At 39.7% G+C, this 18,151-nt stretch overlaps 1 long non-coding RNA gene across 1 annotated transcript in view; it reads left to right on the top strand.

Annotated features, from left to right (window-relative positions):
• Window positions 1-6,142, top strand: part of LOC129644075 (uncharacterized) — a 9,488-nt gene extending 3,346 nt beyond the window's left edge. The window contains exons 2-3 of the long non-coding RNA XR_008710727.1: window positions 4,307-4,399; window positions 4,567-6,142. This is a non-coding gene — a long non-coding RNA (uncharacterized LOC129644075). The remainder of the gene's footprint in view (window positions 1-4,306; window positions 4,400-4,566) is intronic.
• The last annotated feature ends 12,009 nt before the right edge of the window (window positions 6,143-18,151 follow it).

The following is an 18,151-nucleotide window of genomic DNA, read 5'->3' on the forward strand; positions in this document are numbered from 1 at the left end:
TACTCTGCATATGAGTTAAATAAGCAGGGTGACAATATACAGCCTTGACATACTCATTTTTCTATTTGGAACCAGTCTGTTGTTCCATGTCCAGTTCTAACTGTTGCTTCCTGACTTGCATATAGGTTTCTCAAGAGGCAGGTCAGGTGGTCTGGTATTCCCGTCTCTTTCAGAATTTTCCACAGTTTATTGTGATGCACACAGTCAAAGGCTTTGGCATAGTCAATAAAGCAGAAATAGATGTTTTTCTGGAACTCTCTTGCTTTTTCCATGATCCAGAGGATGTTGGCAATTTGATCTCTGCTTCCTCTGCCTTTTCTAAAACCAGCTTGAACATCTGGAAGTTCACGGTTCACGTATTGCTGAAGCCTGGCTTGGAGAATTTTGAACATTACTTTACTAGCCTGTGAGATGAGTGCAATTGTGTGGTAGTTTGAGCATTCTTTGGCATTGCCTTTCTTTGGAATTGGAATGAAAACTGACCTTTTCCAGTCCTGTGGCCACTGCTGAGTTTTCCAAATTTGCTGGCATATTGAGTGCAGCACTTTCACAGCATCATCTTTCAGAATTTGAAATAGCTCCACTTGAATTCCATCACCTCCACTAGCTTTGTTCCTGGTGATGCTTTCTAAGGCCCCCTTGACTTCACATTCCAGGATGTCTGGCTCTAGGTAAGTGATCATACCATCGTGATTATCTTGGTTGTAAAGATCTTTTTTGTACAGTTCTTCTGTGTATTCCTGTCACCTCTTCTTAATATCTTCTGTTTCTGTTAGGTCCATACTATTTCTGTCCGTTATGGTGCCCATGTTTGGATGAAATGTTCCCTTGGTATCTCATTTTCTTGAAGAAATCTCTTAGTCTTTCCATTCTATTGTTTTCTGTTGTTTTAAAAGAAGCTTAAGGCAAAGGAGAAAAGGAAAGATACACCTATTTGAATGTGGAGTTCCACAGAATAGCAGGGCGAGATAGGAGAGCCTTCCTCAGTGATCAATGTAAAGAAATAGAGGAAAACAATTTAATGGAATACCCATCATATATTTTTTTAAAAATGAACTTGCTCTTAGAAAATTAAAGTTTTACATTATGTCGTTATTATATCCCCTGTAGCTGTTGTTGTAGTTGTTCAGTCACTAAGTTGTGGCTGACTCTGTGTCCTCATGGACTGCAGTACACTGGGTTCCTCTGTCTTCCACTATCTCCTGGAAGTGAAAGTGAAAGTTTCTCTGTCGTGTCTGACTCTTAGCAACCCCATGGACTATATAGTACATGGAGTTCTCCAGGCCAGAAGACTGAAGTGGGTAATCTTCCCTTCTCCAGGGGATCTTCCCAACCCAAGGATCGAACCCAGGTCTCTCACATTGCAGGCAGATTCTTTACCAGCTGAGCCACAAGGGAAGCCCACTATCTCGCAGTTTGCTCAAATTTATGGCCATTGAATACCTAACATTCCAGGTTCCTATGCAATATTGTTCTCTACACCATCGGACTTCGGTTTCAGCACCAGACACATCCACAACTGACCATCACTTCTGCTTTGGCCCAACCTCTTCATTCTTTCTGGAGCTATTAGTAATTGCCCTCTACTCTTTCCCAGTAGCATATTGTACACCTTCCGACTTGGGGACTCACCTTTCAGTTTCGTATCTTTTTGCCTTTTATACTGTTCATGGAGTTCTCATGGCAAGAATACTGGAGCGGGTTGCAGTTCCCTCCCCTAGTGGCCAAGTTTTGTCAGAACTCTTCATTATGATCCATCTGTTTTCAGTGGACCTGCATGGCATGGCTCATAGCTTCATTGAGTTACTCAAGCCCCTTCACCATGACAAGACTGTGATCCATCAATGGGTCCCCTGCAGCAGTGTTACTCAATTAGGGAATATTGCCTCTTGGTGGGGAAAGGATACATTGGACAACCTCTGGAAACATTTTTGGTGTCATAACCAAGGAGTATGGATTGGTATCTAGTGGGAAGAGGCCAGGAATATTGCAAAACATCCTACACTGTACAAGGCAATTCCAACAACAAAGAATTAACCAGCCCAAAATGTCAATAGTGATGTGCTATTGAGAAATTCTGACCTACAAAATTCTGCTGTTAGGTAGTAAGGTTTTAGGTATGAAAGCTTTATTGTTTACAATTCTTTTCTGCAGCATAAAAAGTGTGTGTATTTACACTTATTGCATATCTTGTGATTATAATGTTATGAACATTGTCAATTCAAAGAAACTTTGTATCATTACAGCTGTTACTAGTATACATCTGCTCAAAGTATAAATGTCACATTTTGAGCATTATAAAAATAATACTTCATGAAATACATTTCTTAAGAGATTGGATTTTTTTATCATTTAGGTTAAGTTTTCACAGATGAGTATTATTTATTGCTGTAATCTGACAGAGTTCAACATAATTCTTTTTCTCTTTTTCAACTTAAGAGATGTAAAGGCCAAAATGTCTTGTTTATTTGAGAGGAGTTAAAAAATGTTACACAGTAATGTCCTTTAATAATTTTTATTCCTTCAATGTTGTATGCCAAAAATCATTACTTACAGTGGTTTATCAGAATATTTTTAATGGACATATCAGTTAGGTTTTCCAGTTTAGAAGCAAAGCATTGGAATCTTGATTTAGAAAATGGTTCCTTACTGAGTCACTAATTTTCTCATTATTGACTGTTTAGTCCCCTCATCGTTATGTCCTGAAACAATATATCATAATAAATTTAGGATGAGTAAGAGTCATTCCTTTTGGAAAGGCCAAAGAGATAATTCTGTGTACTTAAGTACCTAAAATAGTGTCTGATTTAAGTGATTGTTTATGAGTAGTTGTTGTATAGGTGGATGAACGAACAACTGAAGTAATTAACACTTTAGGATTAAATACTATTATAATAGTCCAAAGCTGGAAATGACAGCTGATAGCAAGGCTCAGACAAGTCTGCCTGCAATGCGGGAGACCCAGGTTAAAGTTGATGAGAATATTCTGAATATATTCCAAAGACAGATCTAACAGAATTTACTCAAGGTTTGGGTGAGAGTAAGAACAGCATCAGCTATCAATGCATAGTTTTTGTCCTAAACTACTTAAAGAGTTACCACTTTACTGAGGTGAAAAAGGTTGAGAAGAAAAGAATGAGAAAGATATTGCATTGGCCAAAACGTTTGTTTGGGTTTTTCTGTAACATCTTGTCCTCCAGTTAAAAAAAAATACAAAAAGAAAAACCTGAGCAAACTTTTTGGCCAACACAATACAAGTAAGAGAAGGCAATGGCACCCCACTCCAGTATTCCTGCCTGGAAAATCCCATGGATGGAGGAGCCTGGTGGGCTGCAGTCCATGGGGTCGCTACAAGTCTGATACGACTGAGCAACTTCACTTTCACTTTTCATTTTCATGCTTTGGAGAAGGAGGTGGCAACCCACTCCAGTGTTCTTGCCTGGAGAATCCCAGGGACGGGGGAGCCTGGTGGGCTGCCATCTGTGGGGTCGCACAGAGTTGGACACGACTGAAGTGACTTAGCAGCAGCAATACAAGTAAAATTTTCCATGTCCATTTACTTCAGTGCCACATTTGTGTTTCTAAGCTTGATTTAGCTATTGAAACATACAGTTATCTATCAATGTATGAATAATTATTACTTTTAGTCTAATTGAAAGACCTGTGTCATCACAAAATGATGGGGTCTTTTCCCTGTTTTCAGTTCTGACACCTAAAATTGAAATGCTTGACAATGTTAACTATAAGTCTTCCACTAACTAATGTTAATTATCTGATTTATGTATATTGTTAAAAGCTGTTCAGTGTTTCAATAATGTTTTAATCTCATTTTACTATATTTTAAATCAATGACATTATACACAGGTATTTTTTAGGATGGGTTTAATATCAAACAGTTGGCTCTGTTGGATAAAAATAGACTTCTCAAACTCATAAACATCAAAACCATGATTTTGCTTGAGAACATTGAATCATAGTTTTTCTGACATGGTCAGAATAATTCAAATTAGCTCAAGTGCAACTGTAATTTATAATTCTTGATTTATATTAATTCTGATTAACATGCAATATTACATAAGTGTTTTCTGCCTTGACTAGACTAATCCAGAGAGGCACATTTTCTCTTAGTAAATTTTTATTACTTCTGGTTTTTATTCCCCCAGTTTGTTTCAGCAGAGAAAGTAAGATATGCAAAGACAAAAAAACTAACAGCATTTCAATGAGAGATCACTTACTACCCTGTATTAAGATCTGTTGAAAAATTAAACCAAAGCCTATGTAAATTAATATTATTTTCTATTTTTAGGAGTTGGCATACATACTGGAAATGCCCCTTATCCAATTTCACCAAGTACAAGATTCTGAGGTTTTGGGTTCTTAGAGTCCTGTGGAGAGACAGGTACATATATATTAACTTTAACATGTTTGTGAGAAATGTGATGTAAGCAAATATTAAAGGATCATAAACAAGAAATTGTTATAGCTATAGACCTTACCTTTGCATTGATAGCACTCCTTTTAGGAGAGTTCACTAATATATAACTTTGCTTCTTTTTTCCTTCATAGTCTGTTTTCCTCACGAGCCTCACATTCTGTGACTCCTACCTCCCTGAACCTACTAATGATGTTCCTGCCATCTCTGCTGGATAACAACAACTGCAGCCCAATGCTGGCTCTTAAGCAAGCAGGCCAAAACTTGGGAGACCACAGCTGCCCTGTTCAGAGCAACAGCATCTTCTGGGTAGCTAATGCTTGGACTTCTAAGTAAAGAGCCCTTCATGGAAACCACACGTATAGGTAAAATATCTGAGTAGTCTCCAGCCTAATTGTTGTGCTCATTTTATAAAAATCAGCCACAGCTGAGGAAGCCTATTTACATCTTGTGTTTGAGTATCATAGTGTGTATTTAGTATTCAAAATTATGTGGTTGATGTATGTTTTTGTTTTTTTCATTATAAAAGAGTTTATAAACCCTTTAGGCAAATAAGAAGTCCCATTTTGGGGACCTAAAGATCCTGTCACTAATTCCTGTGTGTGGGGTATATATATGTGGGAGGGCATTCCCCACATCAGCAATTCTCTGACGTCAGCTGGGTGTCCTACAATTTGACTCGATTCTAACGTTATGTATCTGGAGACAGTATTAGATTCCACAGGTTAAGGACTCAGTCCCACAAGACCACCCTATAGTTCAGAAGAAAATTGTGAGCCCAGGTTATTACCTGTGCTTCTGATGACCAGCTACAAATCAGAGGTTCCTAGGACCTATTCCTTGGGTTATAGGTTAAGGAGTCAGTCCCCACAAGACTCGCATTCCCACTTCAGAAGCCAGTTGTAAGTCTAGGTTATCACCTATGCTTCTCACCATATGCCATCCTTGGATTTGGTTAATTTGCTAAAGTGGCTCAAAAAACTCAGAGAAGCATTTTATGTACTAGATTACTGTTTTATTATAAAAGGATATTACTCAGGAACTGCAAAATAGAAGAGATGCATAGGGCAAGGTATCAGAAAAGGACTCAAAGTTTCCGTGCCCTCTCTGAGTGTGCCACTGTCCTAACTCTCTACCTGTTCACCAACCCAGGAGTTCTCTGACCCATCCTGTTAAAATTTTGTGGATACTTCATTACATAGGCACAATTGATTAAACTTTTGGTCGGCCATAGGTGATTGATTCAACATCCAGTCCCTTTTTTCCTCTTCCCTAGGACAGAGTGGGACTGAAAAGTTCTCTGTTTGAATCAATTCCCCTGGCAACCAGCAGCATCCTTAGGTGCTCTGCAAAAGTCACCTCATTAACATAGAACCAGCTGTAGGGGAAAGGGGCTTGTTATGAATATGATATCTTCACCTTGATGGCTCTGGAGTGATTTAAGGAACTGAGGACAAGAGAGCAAGTATTGTAACAAAAGGTGCACACATTGCTGGCTGCTCAGGAAATTCCAAGTGTTTAGAACTTTGGGCCAGGAACCAAAGGCCAAATATGTATTTCTTACTATGTCCTATGACGTCTCTTATATGCGGAATCTAAAAAGAAATGACACAAATGAACTTAGTTATTTAACAGAAACGGACTCATAAACTTACAGTTGCCCAGGGGAAGGATGGGGGACAGGGATAGTTACAGAGTTTGGGATGGACATGTACACACTGCTATATTTAAAACGGATAACCAACAGGACCTACTGTCCTACAGGGAACTCTGCTCAATGTTACGTGGCAGCCTGGATGGGAGGGGCGTTTGGGGGAGAATGAATGCATGTATATATATGGCTGAGTCCCTTGGCTGTCCACCTGAAACTATCACAACATTCTTAAGTGGCTGTACTTCCATGTAAAATAAAAATAACTATATCACAGAAACTAACTGAAGAGATGTCTTATCATCCAGTATAATCTAATTGTATAGTATGGCCAGTAGAACTATGAGTTCAGAATAGAAATATAACTGATTGACCTGTCTATCCAATTTGACAGATTGAGGGGCTTTTTTCTTTCTCTTGTCTTCTAGGAAATAGTAAAGCTCTAGTTATTTTTTGAGAAGTTGTTACTGAACTGAATTTGGGTCCACTTGCCTGCCTTGTAGCAAAGCCAACCTACTGGCACTAGGTTGTAGTAAAGGAAAGTACAGTATTTATTTGCAGGGCCCCAACCCCCGTGGCTCACACAGTAAAGAATCTGCCTGCAGTGTGGGAGACCTGGGTTCGATCCCTGGGTTGGGAAGATCCCCTGGAGAAGGGAATGGCAATCCACTCCAGTATTCTTGCCTAAAGAATTCCATGGACAGATGAGCCTGGCAGGGCTACAGTCCATGGGGTTGCAAAGAGTCAGACACGACTGAGCAACTAACAAGCAAGGAGAAGGGCTTCCCTGATGGCTCCGCAGGTAAAGAATCCTCCTGCAATGCAGGAGACACAGGAGACATGGGTTTAATCCCTGTGTTGGGAAGATCCCATGAAGGAGGAAAATGGCAACCCACTCCAGTATTCTTGCCTGAAAAAGCCTGTGGACAGAGGAGCCTGGCAGGCTATAGTCCATGGGGTCGCAAAGAGTGGAACATGACTGAGCAAGTGACTGACACAAGCAAGGAAAAAGGGCTGTTTGTGTTCAAAAGACCCAACCCCCAGTGGCTTTCATGGAAGGGTTTTTAAAGGCTACATTTGGGATGAGGGTTTCAACTCATGGACTTTCTTCTAATTGGTTAGTGGTGAGGTAACAGCATGACCTTTCAGGAATCTCAACCATCAGCTTTCTGGTTCCAACCAGTCAGGGGTCTGTGTGCTTGTGGTCAGCATGTAGTCACCTTCTTCCATTTGGGTTGCTGCTAAGTCGCTTGAGTCGTGTCCAACTCTGTGCGACCCCAGAGACAGCAGCCCACTAGGCTCCCCCGTCCCTGGGATTCTCCAGGCAAGAACACTGGAGTGGGTTGCCATTTCCTTCTCCAATGCATGAAAGTGAAAAAGTGAAAGTGAAAGTGAAGTCATGTCTGACTCTTAGCAACCCCATGGACTGCAGCCTACCAGGCTCGCCCACCCATAGGATTTTCCAGGCAAGAGTACTGGAGTGGGTTGCCATTGCCTTCTCCATAGAGGGATCTTAATTTCTATAGACCAACAGGGAGATATTCATCAGATTGTTAGGTGTATCTCTTGAGGAAAAACTAGGTCTCTTTTTTTTCCCCTATCATTACTTTTCTTACTTTACTGCTTTTCCTTTGTTTCTGTATTCTCTCACTTCCTTAATTAGTAACAATTTGACCCTGCTCTTTGGAACTCAGGGAAGGCCTAGGAGATTAAAGCCTTTTTTTGCAAACAAGAAACAGGAGACATGGAGGGGCTTTTGTACCCAGGAGGGCCCAGCAGGATCCTGCTCAATTTCAAAGTCAAGAATTAAAATTTTAAATCACATCAAAGGGACTAGAAATATTACATATTCCTTTATTATAAATAAGCCTCCTTGAAGATTTGCCTCCTTGGTAGAAAATACAAGTTTAATAATTGTAGATAAGTAAAATATATTTTTTTAAAAAGTGATCTAATTAATGATAACAGGATTGCTAGAACTTATTGACCAACTGAAAACAGCAACTTAGTGGATTAAACTGAAATGTCAAAATAAAGTACGTTTTTATAGGTGTTACATTATTCTAACATAAGTGAAATTCACTCAGTCATGTCTGACTCTTTGCAACCCCATGGACTGTAGCCTGCTGGGCTCCTCTGTCCATGGAATTTTCCAGGCAAGAATACTGGAGTGGGTAGCCATTCCCTTCTTCAGGGGATCTTCCCAACCCAGGGATTGAACCCAGGACTCCCACATTGCAGGCGGATTCTTTACCATCTGAGCCACCATGGAAGCCCATTCTAACATAAGGTAGCACTTAATTACAGCTATCAGTTTGCAGACCTAGTGGCAAATACAGTAATTGAAGTTCTAGAATTTATTTTAAAAGAAGCTTTAAACTCTACATAAGGGCAGATTTTATTTTATTTTTGGCTGTGCTGCATGGCTTGCAGGATCTTAGTTCCCGCACCAGGGATCAAACCCAGACCCTAGGAGTGAAAGCCTCCAGTCTGACCATTAGACAGTCAGGAAATTGCCAAGGGCAGATTTTAACTCTTTCTTTGGGTAAGGTTTTGATTCCCAAGTCTTTAAGACACTAGCACTTAGTATGGAACTGTAGATAATGAACAATAATTTAGAAAACAGTAATCTCCAATATTAGGAGAGAAAAACTAGCTCACTGTCAGTCTTAAAGCAATGACCAATAGTAAATAGTAAACATTTTGCAGTAAAAATCATTAAATCATAGCATGAATAATCATTTATTAATTGTTGGGAATGTTTGTCCCTTCCAAATTGACTACAAACTTGAAGTAATTGCAAAGGAAATTTCAGAGAAAATACTAAGAAAAAAATTATCTTAAAGAATTGCTTTCAAATCCCACAGATGTTTTTAAAAGTCACAGCTTAATATGCAGGTTAATCCTCAGGAATACTATAGGTCAGCTTTCTAGAGATCTCTGAAGTGCATTCTATTCATTAGTATTTCTTCTCAGCATCATTATATCTTGCAAATTATAAAATACTTGACTTCCTTAAACACCAAACTCTGTTTACTCACTTACAGTGACTGCTAATTTCTGTTTCAGTACCCTTTAATATGATGCAGCCTGGAAAATCCAGAAATAAGCTTGGGCAAAAATAGGGATTATTGTCCATATTTTCTTTTTAACAGGGACATTGACCATTGTCCTGTGCTGACATTGTCCATAATCTGAAACAATTGATTCATATTTTTTGTCCAGTTTTCTATTCGTTATGCATGCATGTGCTCAGTTGCTCAGTCATGTCTGACTCTTTGTGACTCCATGGAGTGTAGCCTGCCAGGCTTCTCTGCCCATGGGATCATCTTGGCAAGAACACTGGAGTGGGTTGCCATTTTCTCCTCCAGAGGATCTTCCCAATCGGGGATCAAACCTGTGTTTCCTGCATTAGCAGATGGATTCTTTATCACTGAGCCACCTAGGAAGCCCTGTTTTTTATGGCAGGAGGTTAAAATCTGGTTCCTCTTATTCCACCATAGCTGGAAACTAAACTTCAGAGTGTTTAAAAGAACTTTTTTTGAAATTACATTCCTGGAGAAGGCACAAACTTTCCAGCTTTACTACAAAATTATTTACCACTAAATACAGTTTTAAAATGAACAGTTTCACACACATTTATGTCACTACTTGGTCCCTAAAGTTGGCTGAGTTTGCACTGATTTCTAGTGTCACCTTTCCAGTCAGCTTTCTATACTTAGACTTTTCCCTTTTACAACACGAGAGTTCCTACAACTGTTCAAGAAAAAAAGACAAAATTAATACACAGGGTAATCCAAATCCAAACAGCAAAGGACATTTTCCCCAAAGACGCCAAAAAACCTGTAGAAACCTGATACCTAGGTACACTTGCTTCACAAAACAAAACTGAGCTGCTCTTAAGATATTTACATTCAAGATTCTTGAGCTTTGCCCAGGAACAATAGATTGATGACTTGATTTACATTTACTTTACAGGCCACTTTGTGTCTTTCTTAGAGCAAAGAAATAATCTAAAGGTATATTTAACCTCTTAAAAGGTAGACATATTATAATATTTAGATGGCATTTTCCCCAGTTTGTATTCATCAGTGATTCAGAAGCATCTTGTAGTCTAGTTTGTCACCTTTTTGCATAAATGTAGTGAAATAGACAAATATTTGGTCTTTGTCTCTAGTTCCTCACACAAAACTAAAATTTCTTGAACTTCTTTAGTGATAAGCAGGCCTTTAGATCACTTCAGAATGGGGTCTGGTCACCAGAAAGGCCAATCCGTTGTCAGGGGAGTGTGTAATTTCCTTGGTTCTGTCTCACATCAGCAAAGATTTGAAATGGCAGACCAGTATTACAGCTTGGTTACAGCTCAGTTTTATTTGGCAAGCAAAGGATAGTACACCCTTGAGGCATGAAAGTGGGCTGACCCAAAAGGAGAGGCTTCAATCCATCTTGGCTTCCTCTTTTTATAAGTTGTCTCCTCCTCCCTGAGCCAGCCCTATGTAAATTGGGCTAGCCAAGAAAGGGGTGTGTTTGTTTGACCTGAAGTTCTCACTCAGGTCCGTGGATTTTCTTTTGTTCCATTTTCATAGACTTTTCCCTTTCTTTGTCTTTTAGCCCCTGCTATTTTGGATTCCTTTTTCCTATTCTAACTACCTAGCACCATGATTAGAAGCTTGGAAGTTTTGTTGCCTGAAAACTACATAGAGTTGCCTCTTGGAGAGTGCAAAAGACATAACCAAGCCAAAGAGCAGAGAAAGGATTTATTCCTTGCAGCAAGTAAGGAGAACAACAGGGATTTCTCCCAAAGCCTTCTCTCCCCATACAGCAAAACTGAGGAAGTTTTAAGCTAAGAGTATATTCATATTCATGAAAGGGCTTGAGTAGTGTATGCATATTCCTGAAGGGGCTTAAGCAGAGGAGAATTTCACACTGTATTGGGGCAGAGGTTGACCAGGTCCAGGCTTTAGTTGATTAAAACTCATAAAGATCAGAAAAGGTCAGCATCATCTTTCCTTAGGTTCCACTACTCTGACATCTCAGCATGTAGGTAGTTCACTGTCCTTCACCTGAATGGATAGTTCCTGTGAAACTCAAAGATATGTATCAGAGTGTTATGTATATCCCTTGAGGAGGAACTATGAATCTGTTTTATCACTGAATTGTTGGCTCCTTGACTGCTTTTGCTTTGTTCCTACATTTCCTCACTTCTTTTAAGATTATTAATTACTGAGACCTGTTAGCAGAAACACACTGACTAAACTGTCCACCCTGGCCAGGCACCGTAGTAACCATTTGCAAGGGTTGTTTTATGACTGGAGGTCCCGGTAAGGAACAGGAACTAATAAGCCACCACCAACTGGTAGAGTTCAGGAAAAGTCCAAAGGAGACACCATGTGTCTGAGCACCTCCCAGAATCCTCCTCGCTGGCATCCATCTTGGCTGAGCAATGCGTGTACCACCAGGAAGGACTCTTGAGTCAAAACAATTAGTCAGAGACAACCTGGAAACTAATCCTGTTACCATAGAACCCGAGACTGGGAGCCGTGTGATAGAGCAGTTCTCCTGGGTTCCCTTACCCTACTGCTCTTTGCCTGGGGTCCCCTTCCCTATTAACTCTCTTGCGTTGTCAGCAAGTATCTCCTCAGATGATTCATTTCCAAGTATTAGACAAGAGCCCCATTTGGGGCCTGGAAAGGGTCTCCCTTCCTGCAATAGACTTTGTGAAGAGCAAGTATTGTGGCCAGGCTTAGATCACAAAATGACTTAGGACAAAAATGGTTTCTCACATGTTTACAAAGCCATGCCTGGTTCTCTTTCGCTGGGACCCCTTACCCTATCCACTTACACTTTCAGTCCTACCTTCCAACCTTCAGGAAGTGGGGAGGGGCTGGTGACTGGGTATTTACAAGTTTTCAGTAACTTAGTCATCATGCCCATATAATGATACCTCCTTAAAAACCCCTAATGGATGGAATCTGGAGAGTTTTTCATTTGATAAACTCACTGAGGTGCTGGGGTTAATGCATCCAAAAAAGGCACTGAAGTTTCCCATCACTGCTGCCATACATTGCCCTACATACCTCTTCCATTTGACTGTTGCTGAAGTATATCTTCTATAATAGACCAGTTCAGTTCAGTTCAGTTCAGTCGCTCAGTCATGTCCGACTCTTTGCAACCCCATGAATCGCAGCATGCCAGGCATCCCTGTCCATCACCAACTCCCAGAGTTCACTCAAACTCACGTCCATCGAGTCAGTGATACCATCCAGCCATCTCATCCTCTGTCGTCCCCTTCTCCTCCTGCCCCCAATCCCTCCCAGCATCAGAGTCTTTTCCAATGAGTCAACTCTTTGCATGAGGTGGCCAAAGTATTGGAGTTTCAGCTTTAGCATCATTCCCTCCAAAGAACACCCAGGGCTGATCTCCTTCAGAATGGACTGGTTGGATCTCCTTGCAGTCCAAGGGACTCTCAAGAGTCTTCTCCAACACCACAGTTCAAAAGCATCAATTCTTTGGCACTCAGCTTTCTCCACAGTCCAACTCTCACATCCATACATGACCACTGGAAAAACCATAGCCTTGACTAGACAGACCTTTGTTGCAAAGTAATGTCTCTGCTTTTCAATAGACCAGTAGTCATAAGTAAATGCTTTTTTTTTTTTTTTTTTTTTTTTGATTCTGTGAGTTGTTCTGGTGAGCTACCAAACCTATGGAGAGGGTTGAGGGAACCCTTGATATTTAGTCTGCTGAGCAGAGATATGAGTAGCTTTTGCACACCATTTTTGGCCAGAATTTCAAGAGGGGGTGTCTTTTGTGGAACTGAGACACTTGTAGATCCTGATGCTAACTCTGGGAGTTGGTGTCAGAATTTAATTATTGGAAACCTAGGTGATACAAGAGTTGGTTGATATGAATAAACAACAAATATCTACTTTTACAATGATAGTTGTTATGGGCTGAATTGTGTTTCCCAGAAGTTTATATGTTGAAATCCTAATCCCCAGTACCTCAAAGTATAATCGTAGTTGGAAATAAGGTCTTTAAAGCAATAATTAACTTAAAATTAGGCATTAGCATGTCCTAAGCTAATCTGACTGGTGTTCTGGGAGTGGTCCTGACAAAGTGAAGCAGTTAGGGTAGGGGTTCCCTGGAGAAAGAGAACCAGGCATGATTTTCTGGACATAAGAGATGCCATTTGGGGCCTAAGTCATTTACTCTTATAGAAGAAGAGACTTGGACACAAAAACTGACACTGGGCGGGGAGCATGCACACAGAGACAAGACCATGTGAAGAAGCAGTGAGAGTTCTGCCATCTGCAAACCAAGGAGCTAGGCCTCAGAGGAAATCAGTACTGCTGGCACCTTGGTCTTAAACATCCAGCCTCCAGAACTTTGAGAAAATAAACGTCTGTTGTTTAAGCCACCCAGTCTGTGGTATTTTGTTATGGCAGTCCCAGAAAACTAACACAGTTTATTATTCCTTCTTCATTTCTGTTGACATATGCTCATTTCAGGCCTGCATCTTCAGCCAGAAAATTGTAGGAGCACGTTAACTAGTATCCCTGTCTCACTGTATCCCAGGGTAAAGATTTGAATTGTGATTTTCAAATTTTAAAGCTCAGTACATAAAAAAGATAAACAAACAAACAAAAAAAAAAACCTCAGCACGTAAAGCATATATCAGAATTAGTAGTATAAAATGTCAAATGGAGGAAAATTGAGCACAAAACAAAAATACAAGTGGATAGAAAGTATAAAAGACAAGATCAGAAAACTGAAAGACACAGATGACCCAACAGTGAGTAACAGGAGTTCCAAAGGAAGGAAGCAAAAAGATGGAGTAGTACTTCATATAAAAAATTTTTATATAGAAAAAATAAAAAGTTCCTGAACTAGAGAAAGATCTGCAGAATAAAAGGTCCCACTCGAACTAGAGAAAGATCTGCAGAATAAAACGTCCCACTCGAACTAGAGAAAGATCTGCAGAATAAAACGTCCCACTCAGCCATGACTGATGAAGGAAGACGTTGTAGAAAATTAGACTATAGACTTAAAATTTTAAATAAGACTTTGTTATTTACTAAGAATGACATTGCAGAAAAGGAGAGGAGTTCCCATCAGCTATAGCAAAGCAATCATAATACATAAAATTTTACATAAAATTATCATGGTTTACTTTAAACAGTAGCACAATGAAAGCCCAATTCCAGGAAGTGCATTACAGGCAAAAGGGAAGAAAGGACTTCACTGACCCCGAGAAAGGAAATATTAGCAGTCAGAAGTTAGCAAACAAAATGTCTCCCTGAAAAATATGCCAATATTGTACAATTAGGAAGGATCATAGAATCTACTCATTAATATCTTAAGGATCTATCATTTTGTTGAAATTTCAACTTTCTTTACATTCTGACTTTTAATAGTATCTTGATATGGACATATTAGAAATAATCTAGTTAAATTTCTAAGTTCCAAGGATAAAGAAAAAAGTCTGCCTTCTTTGGAAAAATAATAAATCTCAAAGGCAAAAGAATCAGATCATATTTTACTTACACCATTAGAAGCAAGAGAAAAATTAAATATCATTTATATGGAGAAAAAGGACTATGATCAAATAACTAATTAAGATATCATTTAATTGTCAATTTCAAAGAAAGTTGTTTGGAAATACATGAAGACTGATAGAATATATCAGTAGTACAATTAAAGAAATAGTAAGGAAAGGACTGTAATCAAGCAACAAACAAAAAAATATAGATCTCAGGACAGGAAGATGGACTAAATGAAAGAGTGATGAGTTCTAACATGTCTGTAACCTGAAGAGAAGTCTAAACCGAAATGCAGGCTGGGTACGCATAATATGAGTCCTAATGGTCAGTTCTCGAAATAGACATGGCATATTGCAAGACTACACTGATAATAGGCTCTGAAAGTGAAAAGTGAAAGTGTTAGTCGCTCAGTCATGTCCAACTCTTTGCAACCCCATGCACTGTAGCCCACCAGGCTCCTCTGTCTGAGGAATTCTCCAGGCAAGAATACTGGAATAGTTAGCCATTCCCTTCTCCAGAGGATCTTCCTGACTCAAGGACTGAACCTAGGTCTCCTGCATTGCAGGCGGATTCTTTATTGTCTGAGTCAGGGAAGATAAGACTCTAGCTAAAGGTAATTAAAATAGGGCAATAAATCCTAGGAGTTTGGAAGTAAGGAGAGGAGAAATAAAAGTGTTTTAAATGGTTCACCGAGTGAAGGAACTGAGCACCTAAAAAGAGAATTAATTGTTGTTTTTTTTTATTTTCATAAAGCCCTTACTTTCATATGGATTTTATGTTGAGTAAATGAAAATTATAATCACCAGTTGAATGGAAAAGTATAGTAAAATTTCCAAATTAAAAAGAGAAAAAAGATAAGTAATGGTAATGATCAGACAGGAAAACTAATAAGGGAAATATTTAGGAGGAAATAAGGAAAAAGTTAAAAAATGCAAACAAGGAAAGGTGAAAGCAATAAATTACACAAATGATTAAATTCCCCAACATATAAAACAGAATCTCAGATTGAGTTGATAAAAACAAATCTACCCATGTATTCCAAACACATACACACACATTTAACCAAAACAATGAAGAAATGTTTGAAATAAGAAATAGGATAAGAGAAAAGCAACTGCATACAAATGGAGGAAAGGCAACATTAATAAATAAAATAGAAATTAAAAGTATTAAGATAAAGATTATTCAGTGATAAAAGGCTCAGTTTACAAAGAGAATATAACAATTATAAGCCAGTTTTTAAGTTACTATCTCTCAGCTTCATATTTACCCTTGTATATTTTGTTTTGTGATTTTAGAACTAGAGCTCTGGAAATTGCATTTCTGATTTGTCAATTTGCTCTCTGTTAAGCTCTAGCAATAGGGGAAATAAAGGGTGATCACAAGACAGAGGAGGAGGAAAGAAACTTTTTTCTCATACCATTTGCTTCTTGTTCCTATTCAGTTCAGTCACTCAGTCGTGTCCGACTCTTTGCGACCCCATGAATCGCAGCATGCCAGGCATCCCTGTCCATCACCATCTCCCAGAGTTCACTGAAACTCACGTCCATCGAGTTGGTGATGCCATCCAGCCATCTCATCCTCTGTCGTCCCCTTCTCCTCTTGCCCCCAATCCCTCCCAGCATCAGAGTCTTTTCCAGTGAGTCAACTCTTCGCATGAGGTGGCCAAAGTACTGGAGTTTCAACTTTAGCATCATTCCTTCCAAAGAACACCCAGGGCTGATCTCCTTCAGAATGGACTGGTTGGATCTCCTTGCAGTCCAAGGGACTCTCAAGAGTCTTCTTCAACACCACAGTTCAAAAGCATCAATTCTTCGACCCTCAGCTTTCTTCACAGTCCAACTCTCATATCCATACATGACCACTGGAAAAACAATACCCTCGACTAGACGGACCTTTGTTGGCAAAGTAGTGTCTCTGCCTTTCAATATGCTATCTAGGTTGGTCGTAACTTTTCTTCCAAGGAGTAAGCGTCTTTTAATTTCATGGCTGCAGTCGCCATCTGCAGTGATTTTGGAGCCCCCAAAAATAAAGTCTGACCCTGTTTCTACTGTTTCCCCATCTATTTGCCATGAAGTGATGGGACCAGATGCCATGATCTTTGTTTTCTGAATGTTGAGCTTTAAGCCAACTTTTTCACTCTCCTCTTTCACTCTCATCAAGAGTCTTTTTAGTTCCTCTTCACTTTCTGCCATAAGGGTGGTGTCATCTGCATATCTGAGGTTATTGACATTTCTCCCGGCAATCTTAATTCCAGCTTCTGCTTCTTCCAGCCTAGAGTTTCTCATGATGTACTTTTTCCTATTAGCATCACCTTAATAAAGCTTCGGGGCTTCTCTGGAAGCTGAGCTGGTAAAGAATCTACCTGCAATGCAGGAAACCCTAGTTTAATTCCTGGGTCAGGAAGATCCACTGGAAAAGGGATAGGCTACTCAGTCCAGTATTCATAGGTTCCTTGGTGGCTCAGATGGTTAAGAATCCACCTACAATATGGGAAATCTGGATTTGATGCCTGGGTTGGGAAGATCCCCTGGAGGAGGGCATGGCAACCCATTCCAGTATTCTTGCCTGGAGAATCCCCATGGACAAGAGGAACATGATGGGCTATAGTCCGTGGGGTGGTAAACAGTTGGACATGACTGAGTGAGTAAGCACAAGCACAGTAAAACTTCACTTGTTAGTAACATTTCCTCATCACAGCAGCAGTTGACTGTAGTTTTGCAGTCTTTCAAATACCATGCTGAATATGCCCACTCAGGGGAACCAACACCACTGTAGCTCTGTCTTCTCTTAGGGCTGGATCCCAATTCCATGAGTCCCTTCATTTGAACTCAGAATTGCCAGCACCAGCCAAGTACTAAACACTTCTTCAGTTTTCCAGATCTAGATATGGTAGTTGCTTCCTACAGTTTCTAGCCCTGTAATGGTCAAGAATTTTTCTTTTGCCTTTTGGTACTTTAATATCTAATGAACTTTTTATATTAAGGAATCTCACTTAAATAACTGTAGGATTCTGAGAAAATGGTAGTGGAGACATAACATGTTTGAGATCTTTTGAATTCCCACATTAAAAGACACTGCAGCTAGATTAACAAGCTAAAAACAATATTTGCAAAAAAGATAACTGACTATCCTCACAAACCTGAGAATACAAGCAGGTGAGAAAAGCCACCAGTAGCCACAAGACCCATGTCTGATCAGTGTCTATGTAGGGGGAAGCAATGTGAAGCCATGGGGCATCTGATGGACCTGAGGAGAAAAACTCCACATAAACTAAAACTTATTCACTGGGAATCGTGGCAGTTCAATTTGAGAACAGCAGCTAAAACTGGGAGAGGTCTAGCATGTTCCAGTAGTCAGAACTAAGTCTTATTGCTGGCCCATTTTCATAAATCCTCATAACTGACAGACACTAGAGTTCCCTTCAAGTACATGTCTCATACTGAAGAGAAACTGCTGAACTGAAAAAAAAATTGTTCAGCATAGGAACAACTAGGACAAAGGGAAAAAAAGATCCAGATAAAA

This window comes from Bubalus kerabau, chromosome 2, assembly GCF_029407905.1.
Source record: "Bubalus kerabau isolate K-KA32 ecotype Philippines breed swamp buffalo chromosome 2, PCC_UOA_SB_1v2, whole genome shotgun sequence".
NCBI classification, from domain to species: Eukaryota; Metazoa; Chordata; class Mammalia; order Artiodactyla; family Bovidae; genus Bubalus; species Bubalus kerabau.